Raw genomic sequence first — 18,059 nt, 5'->3', positions numbered from 1 at the left:
AACCATCTCTTTTAGAAATATGTTTTCAACACCCATCTAGCTTATATTAACCATCTAGACTTCAAAATGAATAGTGGTTTTGCAAAAATGAAAACTACCTAAAGGTGTCTAAAATAGACTCGAAATCACGAAATAAGCATTTTCAAGTTTTGTTACTTTTTCATGGTTATTTGCTAAGTTTTGTGAGTTTCTGTTCTCCGAAAACGCTTGTGACTTCGATGAACTCTATGATAAATATAATGTTTTCAACACCCATCTAGCTGATATTAACCATCTAGACTTCAAAATGAATAGTGGTTTTGCAAAGATGAAAACTACCTAAAAGTGTCTAAAATCGACTCGAAATCACGAAATAACTATTTTCAAGTTTTGTTGCTTTTTCATGGTTATTTGCTAAATTTTGTGATTCTGTCCTTTCTGAAAACGCTTGTGACTTCGATGATCTGTTTGATAAATATAATGTTTTCAACACCCATCTAGCTTATATTAACCATCTAGACTTCAAAATGAATAGTGGTTTTGCAAAAATGAAAACTACCTAAAAGTGTCTAAAATCGACTGCAAATCACGAAATAACCATTTACTTTTTCATAGATATTTAGCAAAATTTTGTGAGTTTGTGTTCTCCGAAAACGGTTGTGACTTCGATAATCTCTGATAAATATAATGTTTTCAACAGCCATCTAGCTTATATTAACCATCTAGACTTCAAAATGAATAGTGGTTTTGCAAAAATGAAAACTACCTAAAAGTGTCTAAAATCGACTGGAAATCATGAAGTAAGCATTTTCAAGATTTGTTGGTTTTTCATGGTTATTTTGCATAATTTTGTGAGTTTCAGTTTTCTGAAAACGGTTGTAACTTCGATGATGTCTTTGATAACTATAATGTTTTCAACACCCATCTAGCTGATATTAACCATCTAGACTTAAAAATGAATAGTGGTTTTGCAAAAATGAAAACTACCTAAAAGTGTCTAAAATCGACTTGAATCACGAAATAAACATTCTCTTTTTCATGGTTATTTAGCAAAAGTTTGTGAGTTTGTGTTCTCCGAAAACGGATGTGACTTCGATGAACTCTATGATAAATATAATGTCTTCAACACCCATCTAGCTTATATTAACCATCTCTTTTAGAAATATGTTTTCAACACCCATCTAGCTTATATTAACCATCTAGACTTCAAAATGAATAGTGGTTTTGCAAAAATGAAAACTACCTACAAGTGTCTAAAATCGACTGGAAATCACGAAATAAGCATTTTCAAGTTTTGTTGGTTTTTCATGGTTATTTTGCATAATTTTGTGAGTTTCAGAGTTCTTAAAACGGTTGTGACTTCGATGATCTCATTGATAAATATAATGTTTTCAACACGCATCTAGCTGATACTAACCATCTAGACTTCAAAATGAATAGTGGTTTTGCAAAAATGAAAACTACCTAAAAGTGTCTAAAATCGACTCGAAATCACGAAATAAGCATTTTCAAGTTTTGTTACTTTTTCATGGTTATTTGCTAAGTTTTGTGAGTTTCTGTTCTCCGAAAACGCTTGTGACTTCGATGAACTCTATGATAAATATAATGTTTTCAACACCCTTCTAGCTGATATTAACCATCTAGACTTCAAAATGAATAGTGGTTTTGCAAAGATGAAAACTACCTAAAAGTGTATAAAATCGACTCGAAATCACAAAATAACTATTTTCAAGTTTTGTTGCTTTTTCATGGTTATTTGCTAAATTTTGTGATTTTGTGCTTTCTGAAAACGCTTGTGACTTCGATGATCTGTTTGATAAATATAATGTTTTCAACACCCATCTAGCTTATATTAACCATCTCTTTGAGAAACATAATGTTTTCAACACCCATGTAGCTTATATTAACCATCTAGACTTCAAAATGAATAGTGGTTTTGCAAGAATGAAAACTACCAAAAAGCATCTAAAATCGACTGGAAATCACTAAATAAGCATTTTCTTTTTCATGGTTATTTAGCAAAATTTTGTGAGTTTGTGTTCTCCGAAAACGGTTGTGACTTCGATGAACACTTTGATAAGTATGATGTTTACAACACCCATCTAGCTTATATTAAACATCGAGACTTCAAAACGAATAGTGGTTATTCAAAATTGAAAACTACCTAAAAGTGTCTAAAATCGACTGGAAATCACGAAATAAGCCTTTTCAAGTATTGTTGGTTTTTCATGGTTTTTTGCTAAATTTTGTGAGTTTGTGTTTTCTGAAAACGGTTGTGACTTCGATGAACGCTTTGATAAATATAATATTTTCAACACCCATCTAACTTATATTAAACATCTAGAATTCAAAACGAATAGTGGTTTTGCAAAAATGAAAACTACCTAAAAGTGTCTTAAATCGACTTGAATCACGAAATAAACATTCTCTTTTTTTTGGTTATTTAGCAAAAGTTTGTGAGTTTGTGTTCTCCGAAAACGGTTGTGACTTCGATGAACGCTTTGATAAATATGATGTTTACAACACCCATCTAACTAATATTAAACATCTAGACTTCAAAACGAATAGTGGTTATTCAAAATTGAAAACTACCTAAAAGTGTCTAAAATCGACTGGAAATCACGAAATAAGCCTTTTCAAGTATTGTTGGTTTTTCATGGTTTTTTGCTAAATTTTGTGAGTTTGTGTTTTCTGGAAACGGTTGTGACTTCGATGAACGCTTTGATAAATATGATGTTTACAACTCCCATCTAACTAATATTAAACATCTAGACTTCAAAACGAATAGTGGTTATTCAAAATTGAAAACTACCTAAAAGTGTCTAAAATCGACTGGAAATCACGAAATAAGCCTTTTCAATTTTTGTTGCTTTTTCATGGTTATTTGCTAAATTTTGTGAGTTTGTGCTTTATGAAAACTCTTGTGACTTCGATGATCTGTTTGATAAATATAATGTTTTCAACACCCATCTAGCTTATATTAACCATCTAGACATCAAAACGAATAGTGGTTTTTCAAAAATGAAAACGACCTAAAAGTGTCTAAAATCGACTCGAAATCACGAAATAACCATTTTCAAGTTTTGTTGCTTTTTCGTGGTTGTTTGCCAAATTTTGTGAGTTTGTGTTTTCTGAAAACGGTTGTGATTTCGATGACCGCTTTGATAAATATAATGTTTTCAACACCCATCTAGCTTATATTAACCAACTAGACATCAAAACAAACAGTGGTTTTGCAAAAATGAAAACTACCTGAAAGTGTCTAAAATCGACTGGAAATCACAAAATAAGCATTTTCAAGTTTTGTTGCTTTTTCATGGTTATTTGCCTAATTTTGTGAGTTTGTGCTTTATGAAAACTCTTGTGACTTCGATGATCTGTTTGATAAATATAATGTTTTCAACACCCATCTAGCTTATATTAACCATCTAGACTTCAAAATGAATAGTGGTTTTGCAAAAATGAAAACTACCTAAAGGTGTCTAAAATCGACTCGAAATCACGAAATAAGCATTTTCAAGTTTTGTTGCTTTTTCATGGTTATTTGCCTAATTTTGTGAGTTTGTGCTTTATGAAAACTCTTGTGACTTCGATGATCTGTTTGATAAATATAATGTTTTCAACACCCATCTAGCTTATATTAACCATCTAGACATCAAAACGAATAGTGGTTTTGCGAAAATGAAAACTACCTAAAGGTGTCTAAATTCGACTGGAAATCACGAAATAAGCATTTTCAAGTTTTGTTGCTTTTTCATGGTTATTTTGCATAATTTTGTGAGTTTCAGTTTTCTGAAAACGGTTGTGACTTCGATGATCTGTTTGATAAATATAATGTTTTCAACACCCATCTAGCTCATATTAAGCATCTAGACTTCAAAATGAATAGTGGTTTTGCAGAAATGAAAACTACCTAAAAGTATCTAAAATCGACTGGAAATCACTAAATAAACATTTTCTTTTTCATTGTTATTTAGCAAAATTTTGTGAGGTTGTGTTCTCCGAAAACGGATGTGATTTCGATGAACTCTATGATAAATATAATGTTTTCAACACCCATCTAGCTCATATTAACCATCTAGACTTCAAAATGAATGGTGGTTTTGCAAAAATGAAAACTACCTAAAAGTGTCTAAAATAGACTGGAAATCACGAAATAAGCATTTTCAAGTTTTGTTGGTTTTTCATAGTTATTTAGCAAAATTTTGTATGTTTGTGTTCTCCGAAAACGGTTGTGACATCGATGAACTCTTTGATAAATATAATGTTTTCAACACCCATCTAGCTGATATTAACCATCAAGACTTCAAAATGAATAGTGGTTTTGCAAAAATGAAAACTACCTAGAAGTCTCTAAAATCGACTCGAAATCACGAAATAAGCATTTTCAAGTTTTGTTTCTTTATCATGGTTATTTGCTAAATTTTGTGAGTTTGTGTTTTCTGAAAACGCTTGTGACTTCGATGATCTGTTTGATAAATATAATGTTTTCAACACCCATCTAGCTTATATCAACCATCTAGACATCAAAACAAACAATGGTTTTGCAAAAATGAAAACTACCTAAAAGTGTCTAAAATCGACTGGAAATCACAAAATAAGCATTTTCAAGTTTTGTTGCTTTTTCATGGTTATTTGCCAAATTTTGTGAGTTTGTGTTTTCTAAAAACGGTTGTGACTTCGATGAACGCTTTGATGAATATAATGTTTTCAACATCCATCTAGCTTATATTAACCATCTAGACATCAAAACGAATAGTGGTTTTGCAAAAATGAAAACTACCTAAAAGTGTCTAAAATCGACTGGAAATCACAAAATAAGCATTTTCAAATTTGTTGCTTTATCATGGTTATTTGCCAAATTTTGTGAGTTTGTGTTTTCTGAAAACGGTTGTGACTTCGATGAACGCTTTGATAAATATAATGTTTTCAACGCCCATCTAGCTTATATTAACCATCTAGACATCAAAACAAACAGTGGTTTTGCAAAAATGAAAACTACCTTAAAAGTGTCTAAATCGACTGGAAATCACAAAATAAGCATTTTCAAGTTTTGTTGCTTTTTCATGGTTATTTGCCAAATTTTGTGAGTTTGTGTTTTCTGAAAACGGTTATGACTTCGATGAACGCTTTGATAAATATAATGTTTTCAACACCCATCTAGCTTATATTAACCATCTAGACATTAAAACAAACAGTGGTTTTGCAAAAATGAAAACTACCTAAAAGTGTCTAAAATCGACTGGAAATCACAAAATAAGCATTTTCAAGTTTTGTTGCTTTTTCATGGTTATTTGCCAAATTTTGTGAGTTTGTGTTTTCTGAAAACGGTTGTGACTTCGATGAACGCTTTGATAAATATAATGTTTTCAACGCCCATCTAGCTTATATTAGCCATCTAGACATCAAAACAAACAGTGGTTTTGCAAAAATGAAAACTACCTAAAAGTGTCTAAAATCGACTGGAAATCACAAAATAAGCATTTTCAATTTTTGTTACTTTTTCATGGTTCTTTGCCAAATTTTGTGAGTTTTCGTTTTCTGAAAACGGTTGTGACTTCGATGACCGCTTTGATAAATATAATGTTTTCAACACCCATCTAGCTTATATTAACCATCTAGACATCAAAACAAACAGTAGTTTTGCAAAAATGAAAACTACCTTAAAAGTGTCTAAATCGACTGGAAATCACAAAATAAGCATTTTCAAGTTTTGTTGCTTTTTCATGGTTATTTGCCAAATTTTGTGAGTTTGTGTTTTCTGAAAACGGTTGTGACTTCGATGAACGCTTTGATAAATATAATGTTTTCAACGCCCATCTAGCTTATATTAGCCATCTAGACATCAAAACAAACAGTGGTTTTGCAAAAATGAAAACTACCTAAAAGTGTCTAAAATCGACTGGAAATCACAAAATAAGCATTTTCAATTTTTGTTACTTTTTCATGGTTCTTTGCCAAATTTTGTGAGTTTTCGTTTTCTGAAAACGGTTGTGACTTCGATGACCGCTTTGATAAATATTATGTTTTCAACACCCATCTAGCTTATATTAACCATCTGGACATCAAAACAAACAGTGGTTTTGCAAAAATGAAAACTACCTTAAAAGTGTCTAAATCGACTGGAAATCAGAAAATAAGCATTTTCAAGTTTTGTTGCTTTTTCATGGTTATTTGCCAAATTTTGTGAGTTTGTGTTTTCTGAAAACGGTTGTGACTTCGATGAACGCTTTGATAAATATAATGTTTTCAACACCCATCTAGCTTATATTAACCATCTAGACATCAAAACAAACAGTGGTTTTGCAAAAATGAAAACTACCTTAAAAGTGTCTAAATCGACTGGAAATCACAAAATAAGCATTTTCAAGTTTTGTTGCTTTTTCACGGTTTTATGCCAAATTTTGTGAGTTTGTTTTCTGAAAACGGTTGTGACTTCGATGAACGCTTTGATGAATATAATGTTTTCAACATCCATCTAGCTTATATTAACCATCTAGACATCAAAACGAATAGTGGTTTTGCAAAAATGAAAACTACCTAAAAGTGTCTAAAATCGACTGGAAATCACAAAATAAGCATTTTCAAATTTGTTGCTTTATCATGGTTATTTGCCAAATTTTGTGAGTTTGTGTTTTCTGAAAACGGTTGTGACTTCGATGAACGCTTTGATAAATATAATGTTTTCAACGCCCATCTAGCTTATATTAACCATCTAGACATCAAAACAAACAGTGGTTTTGCAAAAATGAAAACTACCTTAAAAGTGTCTAAATCGACTGGAAATCACAAAATAAGCATTTTCAAGTTTTGTTGCTTTTTCATGGTTATTTGCCAAATTTTGTGAGTTTGTGTTTTCTGAAAACGGTTATGACTTCGATGAACGCTTTGATAAATATAATGTTTTCAACACCCATCTAGCTTATATTAACCATCTAGACATTAAAACAAACAGTGGTTTTGCAAAAATGAAAACTACCTAAAAGTGTCTAAAATCGACTGGAAATCACAAAATAAGCATTTTCAAGTTTTGTTGCTTTTTCATGGTTATTTGCCAAATTTTGTGAGTTTGTGTTTTCTGAAAACGGTTGTGACTTCGATGAACGCTTTGATAAATATAATGTTTTCAACGCCCATCTAGCTTATATTAGCCATCTAGACATCAAAACAAACAGTGGTTTTGCAAAAATGAAAACTACCTAAAAGTGTCTAAAATCGACTGGAAATCACAAAATAAGCATTTTCAATTTTTGTTACTTTTTCATGGTTCTTTGCCAAATTTTGTGAGTTTTCGTTTTCTGAAAACGGTTGTGACTTCGATGACCGCTTTGATAAATATAATGTTTTCAACACCCATCTAGCTTATATTAACCATCTAGACATCAAAACAAACAGTAGTTTTGCAAAAATGAAAACTACCTTAAAAGTGTCTAAATCGACTGGAAATCACAAAATAAGCATTTTCAAGTTTTGTTGCTTTTTCATGGTTATTTGCCAAATTTTGTGAGTTTGTGTTTTCTGAAAACGGTTGTGACTTCGATGAACGCTTTGATAAATATAATGTTTTCAACGCCCATCTAGCTTATATTAGCCATCTAGACATCAAAACAAACAGTGGTTTTGCAAAAATGAAAACTACCTAAAAGTGTCTAAAATCGACTGGAAATCACAAAATAAGCATTTTCAATTTTTGTTACTTTTTCATGGTTCTTTGCCAAATTTTGTGAGTTTTCGTTTTCTGAAAACGGTTGTGACTTCGATGACCGCTTTGATAAATATTATGTTTTCAACACCCATCTAGCTTATATTAACCATCTGGACATCAAAACAAACAGTGGTTTTGCAAAAATGAAAACTACCTTAAAAGTGTCTAAATCGACTGGAAATCAGAAAATAAGCATTTTCAAGTTTTGTTGCTTTTTCATGGTTATTTGCCAAATTTTGTGAGTTTGTGTTTTCTGAAAACGGTTGTGACTTCGATGAACGCTTTGATAAATATAATGTTTTCAACACCCATCTAGCTTATATTAACCATCTAGACATCAAAACAAACAGTGGTTTTGCAAAAATGAAAACTACCTTAAAAGTGTCTAAATCGACTGGAAATCACAAAATAAGCATTTTCAAGTTTTGTTGCTTTTTCACGGTTTTATGCCAAATTTTGTGAGTTTGTTTTCTGAAAACGGTTGTGACTTCGATGAACGCTTTGATAAATATAATGTTTTCAACACCCATCTAGCTTATATTAACCATCTAGACATCAAAACAAACAGTGGTTTTGCAAAAATGAAAACTACCTTAAAAGTGTCTAAATCGACTGGAAATCACAAAATAAGCATTTTCAAGTTTTGTTGCTTTTTCATGGTTATTTGCCTAATTTTGTGAGTTTGTGCTTTATGAAAACTCTTGTGACTACGATGATCTGTTTGATAAATATAATGTTTTCAACACCCATCTAGCTTATATTAACCATCTAGACATCAAAACGAATAGTGGTTTTTCAAAAATGAAAACTACCTAAAAGTGTCTAAAATCGACTGGAAATCAGGAAATAAGCCTTTTCAAGTATTGTTGGTTTTTCATGGTTTTTTGCTAAATTCTGTGAGTTTGTGTTTTCTGAAAACGGTTGTGACTTCGATGAACGCTTTGATAAATATTATGTTTTCAACACCCATCTAACTTATATCAAACATCTAGACTTCTAAACGAATAGTGGTTTTGCGAAAATGAAAACTACCTAAAGGTGTCTAAATTCGACTGGAAATCACGAAATAAGCATTTTCAAGTTTTGTTGCTTTTTCATGGTTATTTTGCATAATTTTGTGAGTTTCAGTTTTCTGAAAACGGTTGTGACTTCGATGATCTGTTTGATAAATATAATGTTTTCAACACCCATCTAGCTCATATTAAGCATCTAGACTTCAAAATGAATAGTGGTTTTGCAAAAATGAAAACTACCTAAAAGTATCTAAAATCGACTGGAAATCACTAAATAAACATTTTCTTTTTCATTGTTATTTAGCAAAATTTTGTGAGGTTGTGTTCTCCGAAAACGGATGTGATTTCGATGAACTCTATGATAAATATAATGTTTTCAACACCCATCTAGCTTATATTAACCATCTAGACTTCAAAATGAATGGTGGTTTTGCAAAAATGAAAACTACCTAAAAGTGTCTAAAATAGACTAGAAATCACGAAATAAGCATTTTCAAGTTTTGTTGGTTTTTCATAGTTATTTAGCAAAATTTTGTATGTTTGTGTTCTCCGAAAACGGTTGTGACATCGATGATCTCTTTGATAAATATAATGTTTTCAACACCCATCTAGCTTATATTAACCATCTAGACATCAAAACGAATAGTGGTTTTGCAAAAATGAAAACTACCTAAAAGTGTCTAAAATCGACTGGAAATCACAAAATAAGCATTTTCAAGTTTGTTGCTTTATCATGGTTATTTGCCAAATTTTGTGAGTTTGTGTTTTCTGAAAACGGTTGTGACTTCGATGAACGCTTTGATAAATATAATGTTTTCAACACCCATCTAGCTTATATTAACCATCTAGACATCAAAACAAACAGTGGTTTTGCAAAAATGAAAACTACCTAAAAGTGTCTAAAATCGACTGGAAATCACAAAATAAGCATTTTCAAGTTTTGTTGCTTTTTCATGGTTATTTGCCAAATTTTGTGAGTTTGTGTTTTCTGAAAACGGTTGTGACTTCGATGAACGCTTTGATAAATATAATGTTTTCAACACCCATCTAGCTTATATTAACCATCTAGACATCAAAACAAACAGTGGTTTTGCAAAAATGAAAACTACCTTAAAAGTGTCTAAATCGACTGGAAATCACAAAATAAGCATTTTCAAGTTTTGTTGCTTTTTCACGGTTTTATGCCAAATTTTGTGAGTTTGTTTTCTGAAAACGGTTGTGACTTCGATGAACGCTTTGATAAATATAATGTTTTCAACACCCATCTAGCTTATATTAACCATCTAGACATCAAAACAAACAGTGGTTTTGCAAAAATGAAAACTACCTTAAAAGTGTCTAAATCGACTGGAAATCACAAAATAAGCATTTTCAAGTTTTGTTGCTTTTTCAAAGTTATTTGCCAAATTTTGTGAGTTTGTGTTTTCTGAAAACGGTTATGACTTCGATGAACGCTTTGATAAATATAATGTTTTCAACACCCATCTAGCTTATATTAACCATCTAGACATCAAAACGAATAGTGGTTTTTCAAAAATGAAAACTACCTAAAAGTGTCTAAATTCGACTGGAAATCACGAAATAAGCATTTTCAAGTTTTGTTGCTTTTTCATGGTTATTTTGCATAATTTTGTGAGTTTCAGTTTTCTGAAAACGGTTGTGACTTCGATGATCTGTTTGATAAATATAATGTTTTCAACACCCATCTAGCTCATATTAAGCATCTAGACTTCAAAATGAATAGTGGTTTTGCAAAAATGAAAACTACCTAAAAGTATCTAAAATCGACTGGAAATCACTAAATAAACATTTTCTTTTTCATTGTTATTTAGCAAAATTTTGTGAGGTTGTGTTCTCCGAAAACGGATGTGATTTCGATGAACTCTATGATAAATATAATGTTTTCAACACCCATCTAGCTTATATTAACCATCTAGACTTCAAAATGAATGGTGGTTTTGCAAAAATGAAAACTACCTAAAAGTGTCTAAAATAGACTAGAAATCACGAAATAAGCATTTTCAAGTTTTGTTGGTTTTTCATAGTTATTTAGCAAAATTTTGTATGTTTGTGTTCTCCGAAAACGGTTGTGACATCGATGATCTCTTTGATAAATATAATGTTTTCAACACCCATCTAGCAGACATCAAAACGAATAGTGGTTTTGCAAAAATGAAAACTACCTAAAAGTGTCTAAAATCGACTGGAAATCACAAAATAAGCATTTTCAATTTTTGTTACTTTTTCATGGTTCTTTGCCAAATTTTGTGAATTTTCGTTTTCTGAAAACGGTTGTGACTTCGATGACCGCTTTGATGAATATAATGTTTTCAACACCCATCTAGCTTATATTAACCATCTAGGCATCAAAACGAATAGTGGTTTTGCAAAAATGAAAACTACCTAAAAGTGTCTAAAATCGACTGGAAATCACAAAATAAGCATTTTCAAGTTTTGTTGCTTTTTCATGGTTATTTGCCAAATTTTGTGAGTTTGTGTTTTCTGAAAACGGTTGTGACTTCGATGAACGCTTTGATAAATATAATGTTTTCAACACCCATCTAGCTTATATTAACCATCTAGACATCAAAACAAACAGTGGTTTTGCAAAAATGAAAACTACCTAAAAGTGTCTAAAATCGACTGGAAATCACAAAATAAGCATTTTCAAGTTTTGTTGCTTTTTCATGGTTATTTGCCAAATTTTGTGAGTTTGTGTTTTCTGAAAACGGTTGTGACTTCGATGAACGCTTTGATAAATATAATGTTTTCAACACCCATCTAGCTTATATTAACCATCTAGACATCAAAACAAACAGTGGTTTTGCAAAAATGAAAACTACCTTAAAAGTGTCTAAATCGACTGGAAATCACAAAATAAGCATTTTCAAGTTTTGTTGCTTTTTCAAAGTTATTTGCCAAATTTTGTGAGTTTGTGTTTTCTGAAAACGGTTATGACTTCGATGAACGCTTTGATAAATATAATGTTTTCAACACCCATCTAGCTTATATTAACCATCTAGACATCAAAACAAACAGTGGTTTTGCAAAAATGAAAACTACCTAAAAGTGTCTAAAATCGACTGGAAATCACAAAATAAGCATTTTCAAGTTTTGTTGCTTTTTCATGGTTATTTGCCAAATTTTGTGAGTTTGTGTTTTCTGAAAACGGTTGTGACTTCGATGAACGCTTTGATAAATATAATGTTTTCAACACCCATCTAGCTTATATTAACCATCTAGACATCAAAACAAACAGTGGTTTTGCAAAAATGAAAACTACCTAAAAGTGTCTAAAATCGACTGGAAATCACAAAATAAGCATTTTCAAGTTTTGTTGCTTTTTCATGGTTATTTGCCAAATTTTGTGAGTTTGTGTTTTCTGAAAACGGTTGTGACTTCGATGAACGCTTTGATGAATATAATGTTTTCAACATCCATCTAGCTTATATTAACCATCTAGACATCAAAACGAATAGTGGTTTTGCAAAAATGAAAACTACCTAAAAGTGTCTAAATTCGACTGGAAATCACAAAATAAGCATTTTCAAGTTTGTTGCTTTATCATGGTTATTTGCCAAATTTTGTGAGTTTGTGTTTTCTGAAAACGGTTGTGACTTCGATGAACGCTTTGATAAATATAATGTTTTCAACGCCCATCTAGCTTATATTAACCATCTAGACATCAAAACAAACGGTGGTTTTGCAAAAATGAAAACTACCTAAAAGTGTCTAAAATCGACTGGAAATCACAAAATAAGCATTTTCAATTTTTGTTACTTTTTCATGGTTCTTTGCCAAATTTTGTGAATTTTCGTTTTCTGAAAACGGTTGTGACTTCGATGACCGCTTTGATAAATATAATGTTTTCAACACCCATCTAGCTTATATTAACCATCTGGACATCAAAACAAACAGTGGTTTTGCAAAAATGAAAACTACCTTAAAAGTGTCTAAATCGACTGGAAATCACAAAATAAGCATTTTCAAGTTTTGTTGCTTTTTCATGGTTATTTGCCAAATTTTGTGAGTTTGTGTTTTCTGAAAACGGTTGTGACTTCGATGAACGCTTTGATAAATATAATGTTTTCAACACCCATCTAGCTTATATTAACCATCTAGACATCAAAACAAACAGTGGTTTTGCAAAAATGAAAACTACCTAAAAGTGTCTAAAATCGACTGGAAATCACAAAATAAGCATTTTCAAGTTTTGTTGCTTTTTCACGGTTTTATGCCAAATTTTGTGAGTTTGTGTTTTCTGAAAACGCTTGTGACTTCGATGAACGCTTTGATAAATATAATGTTTTCAACACCCATCTAGACTTCAAAATGAATAGTGGTTTTGCAAAAATGAAAACTACCTGAAAGTGTCTAAAATCGACTGGAAATCACGAAATATGCTTTTTCAAGTTTTGTTGCTTTTTCATGGTTATTTTGCAAAATTTTGTGGGTTTGTGTTTTCTGAAAACGCTTGTGACTTCGATGATCTCTTTGATAAATATAATGTTTTCAACACCCATCTAGCTTATATTAACCATCTAGACATCAAAACGAATAGTGGTTTTTCAAAAATGAAAACTACCTAAAAGTGTCTGAAATCGACTGGAAATCACGAAGTAAGCAATTTCAAGTTTTGTTCGTTTTACATGGTTATTCGCCAAATTTTGTGAGTTTGTGTTTTCTGAAAACGCTTGTGACTTCGATGAACGCTTTGATAAATATAATGTTTTCAACACCCATCTAGACTTCAAAATGAATAGTGGTTTTGCAAAAATGAAAACTACCTGAAAGTGTCTAAAATCGACTGGAAATCACGAAATATGCTTTTTCAAGTTTTGTTGCTTTTTCATGGTTATTTTGCAAAATTTTGTGGGTTTGTGTTTTCTGAAAACGCTTGTGACTTCGATGATCTCTTTGATAAATATAATGTTTTCAACACCCATCTAGCTTATTAACCATCTAGACATCAAAACGAATAGTGGTTTTGCAAAAATGAAAACTACCTAAAAGTGTCTAAAATCGCCTGGAAATCACAAAATATGCATTTTCAAATTTTGTTGGTTTTACATGGTTATTTTGCCAAACTTTGTGAGTTTGTGTTTTCTGAAAACGCTTGTGACTTCGATGATCTCCTTGATAAATATAATGTTTTCAACACCCATCTTGCTTATATTGACCATCTAGACTTCAAAATGAATAGTGGTTTTTCAAAAATGAAAACTACCTAAAAGTGTCTAAAATCGACTGGAAATCACGAAATAAGCATTTTTAAGTTTTGTTGCTTTTTCATTTTTATTTGCCAAATTTTGTGAGTTTGTGTTTTCTGAAAACGGTAGTACCTTCGATGAACGCTTTGATAAATATAACGTTTTCAACACCCATCTAGCTTATATTAACCATCTAGACATCAAAACAAACAGTGGTTTTGCAAAAATGAAAACTACCTTAAAAGTGTCTAAATCGACTGGAAATCACAAAATAAGCATTTTCAAGTTTTGTTGCTTTTTCATGGTTATTTTGCATAATTTTGTGAGTTTCAGTTTTCTGAAAACGGTTGTGACTTCGATGATCTGTTTGATAAATATAATGTTTTCAACACCCATCTAGCTCATATTAAGCATCTAGACTTCAAAATGAATAGTGGTTTTGCAAAAATGAAAACTACCTAAAAGTATCTAAAATAGACTAGAAATCACGAAATAAGCATTTTCAAGTTTTGTTGGTTTTTCATAGTTATTTAGCAAAATTTTGTATGTTTGTGTTCTCCGAAAACGGTTGTGACATCGATGATCTCTTTGATAAATATAATGTTTTCAACACCCATCTAGCTTATATTAACCATTTAGACATCAAAACGAATAGTGGTTTTGCAAAAATGAAAACTACCTAAAAGTGTCTAAAATCGACTGGAAATCACAAAATAAGCATTTTCAAGTTTGTTGCTTTATCATGGTTATTTGCCAAATTTTGTGAGTTTGTGTTTTCTGAAAACGGTTGTGACTTCGATGAACGCTTTGATAAATATAATGTTTTCAACGCCCATCTAGCTTATATTAACCATCTAGACATCAAAACAAACGGTGGTTTTGCAAAAATGAAAACTACCTAAAAGTGTCTAAAATCGACTGGAAATCACAAAATAAGCATTTTCAATTTTTGTTACTTTTTCATGGTTCTTTGCCAAATTTTGTGAATTTTCGTTTTCTGAAAACGGTTGTGACTTCGATGACCGCTTTGATGAATATAATGTTTTCAACACCCATCTAGCTTATATTAACCATCTAGGCATCAAAACGAATAGTGGTTTTGCAAAAATGAAAACTACCTAAAAGTGTCTAAAATCGACTGGAAATCACAAAATAAGCATTTTCAAGTTTTGTTGCTTTTTCATGGTTATTTGCCAAATTTTGTGAGTTTGTGTTTTCTGAAAACGGTTGTGACTTCGATGAACGCTTTGATAAATATAATGTTTTCAACACCCATCTAGCTTATATTAACCATCTAGACATCAAAACAAACAGTGGTTTTGCAAAAATGAAAACTACCTAAAAGTGTCTAAAATCGACTGGAAATCACAAAATAAGCATTTTCAAGTTTTGTTGCTTTTTCATGGTTATTTGCCAAATTTTGTGAGTTTGTGTTTTCTGAAAACGGTTGTGACTTCGATGAACGCTTTGATAAATATAATGTTTTCAACACCCATCTAGCTTATATTAACCATCTAGACATCAAAACAAACAGTGGTTTTGCAAAAATGAAAACTACCTTAAAAGTGTCTAAATCGACTGGAAATCACAAAATAAGCATTTTCAAGTTTTGTTGCTTTTTCAAAGTTATTTGCCAAATTTTGTGAGTTTGTGTTTTCTGAAAACGGTTATGACTTCGATGAACGCTTTGATAAATATAATGTTTTCAACACCCATCTAGCTTATATTAACCATCTAGACATCAAAACAAACAGTGGTTTTGCAAAAATGAAAACTACCTAAAAGTGTCTAAAATCGACTGGAAATCACAAAATAAGCATTTTCAAGTTTTGTTGCTTTTTCATGGTTATTTGCCAAATTTTGTGAGTTTGTGTTTTCTGAAAACGGTTGTGACTTCGATGAACGCTTTGATGAATATAATGTTTTCAACATCCATCTAGCTTATATTAACCATCTAGACATCAAAACGAATAGTGGTTTTGCAAAAATGAAAACTACCTAAAAGTGTCTAAAATCGACTGGAAATCACAAAATAAGCATTTTCAAGTTTGTTGCTTTATCATGGTTATTTGCCAAATTTTGTGAGTTTGTGTTTTCTGAAAACGGTTGTGACTTCGATGAACGCTTTGATAAATATAATGTTTTCAACGCCCATCTAGCTTATATTAACCATCTAGACATCAAAACAAACGGTGGTTTTGCAAAAATGAAAACTACCTAAAAGTGTCTAAAATCGACTGGAAATCACAAAATAAGCATTTTCAAGTTTTGTTGCTTTTTCACGGTTTTATGCCAAATTTTGTGAGTTTGTGTTTTCTGAAAACGGTTGTGACTTCGATGAACGCTTTGATAAATATAATGTTATCAACACCCATCTAGCTTATATTAACCATCTAGACATCAAAACAAACAGTGGTTTTGCAAAAATGAAAACTACCTTAAAAGTGTCTAAATCGACTGGAAATCACAAAATAAGCATTTTCAAGTTTTGTTGCTTTTTCATGGTTATTTGCCAAATTTTGTGAGTTTGTGTTTTCTGAAAACGGTTGTGACTTCGATGAACGCTTTGATAAATATAATGTTTTCAACACCCATCTAGCTTATATTAACCATCTAGACATCAAAACAAACAGTGGTTTTGCAAAAATGAAAACTACCTAAAAGTGTCTAAAATCGACTGGAAATCACAAAATAAGCATTTTCAAGTTTTGTTGCTTTTTCATGGTTATTTGCCAAATTTTGTGAGTTTGTGTTTTCTGAAAACGGTTGTGACTTCGATGAACGCTTTGATGAATATAATGTTTTCAACATCCATCTAGCTTATATTAACCATCTAGACATCAAAACGAATAGTGGTTTTGCAAAAATGAAAACTACCTAAAAGTGTCTAAAATCGACTGGAAATCACAAAATAAGCATTTTCAAGTTTGTTGCTTTATCATGGTTATTTGCCAAATTTTGTGAGTTTGTGTTTTCTGAAAACGGTTGTGACTTCGATGAACGCTTTGATAAATATAATGTTTTCAACGCCCATCTAGCTTATATTAACCATCTAGACATCAAAACAAACGGTGGTTTTGCAAAAATGAAAACTACCTAAAAGTGTCTAAAATCGACTGGAAATCACAAAATAAGCATTTTCAATTTTTGTTACTTTTTCATGGTTCTTTGCCAAATTTTGTGAATTTTCGTTTTCTGAAAACGGTTGTGACTTCGATGACCGCTTTGATAAATATAATGTTTTCAACACCCATCTAGCTTATATTAACCATCTGGACATCAAAACAAACAGTGGTTTTGCAAAAATGAAAACTACCTTAAAAGTGTCTAAATCGACTGGAAATCACAAAATAAGCATTTTCAAGTTTTGTTGCTTTTTCATGGTTATTTGCCAAATTTTGTGAGTTTGTGTTTTCTGAAAACGGTTGTGACTTCGATGAACGCTTTGATAAATATAATGTTTTCAACACCCATCTAGCTTATATTAACCATCTAGACATCAAAACAAACAGTGGTTTTGCAAAAATGAAAACTACCTAAAAGTGTCTAAAATCGACTGGAAATCACAAAATAAGCATTTTCAAGTTTTGTTGCTTTTTCACGGTTTTATGCCAAATTTTGTGAGTTTGTGTTTTCTGAAAACGCTTGTGACTTCGATGAACGCTTTGATAAATATAATGTTTTCAACACCCATCTAGACTTCAAAATGAATAGTGGTTTTGCAAAAATGAAAACTACCTGAAAGTGTCTAAAATCGACTGGAAATCACGAAATATGCTTTTTCAAGTTTTGTTGCTTTTTCATGGTTATTTTGCAAAATTTTGTGGGTTTGTGTTTTCTGAAAACGCTTGTGACTTCGATGATCTCTTTGATAAATATAATGTTTTCAACACCCATCTAGCTTATATTAACCATCTAGACATCAAAACGAATAGTGGTTTTTCAAAAATGAAAACTACCTAAAAGTGTCTGAAATCGACTGGAAATCACGAAGTAAGCAATTTCAAGTTTTGTTCGTTTTACATGGTTATTCGCCAAATTTTGTGAGTTTGTGTTTTCTGAAAACGCTTGTGACTTCGATGAACGCTTTGATAAATATAATGTTTTCAACACCCATCTAGACTTCAAAATGAATAGTGGTTTTGCAAAAAT

The sequence above is a fragment of the Octopus bimaculoides genome, chromosome 2 (assembly GCF_046866305.1).
Source record: "Octopus bimaculoides isolate indiv1 chromosome 2, ASM4686630v1, whole genome shotgun sequence".
Lineage (NCBI taxonomy): Eukaryota > Metazoa > Mollusca > Cephalopoda > Octopoda > Octopodidae > Octopus > Octopus bimaculoides.
This window is presented reverse-complemented; position numbering follows the sequence as displayed.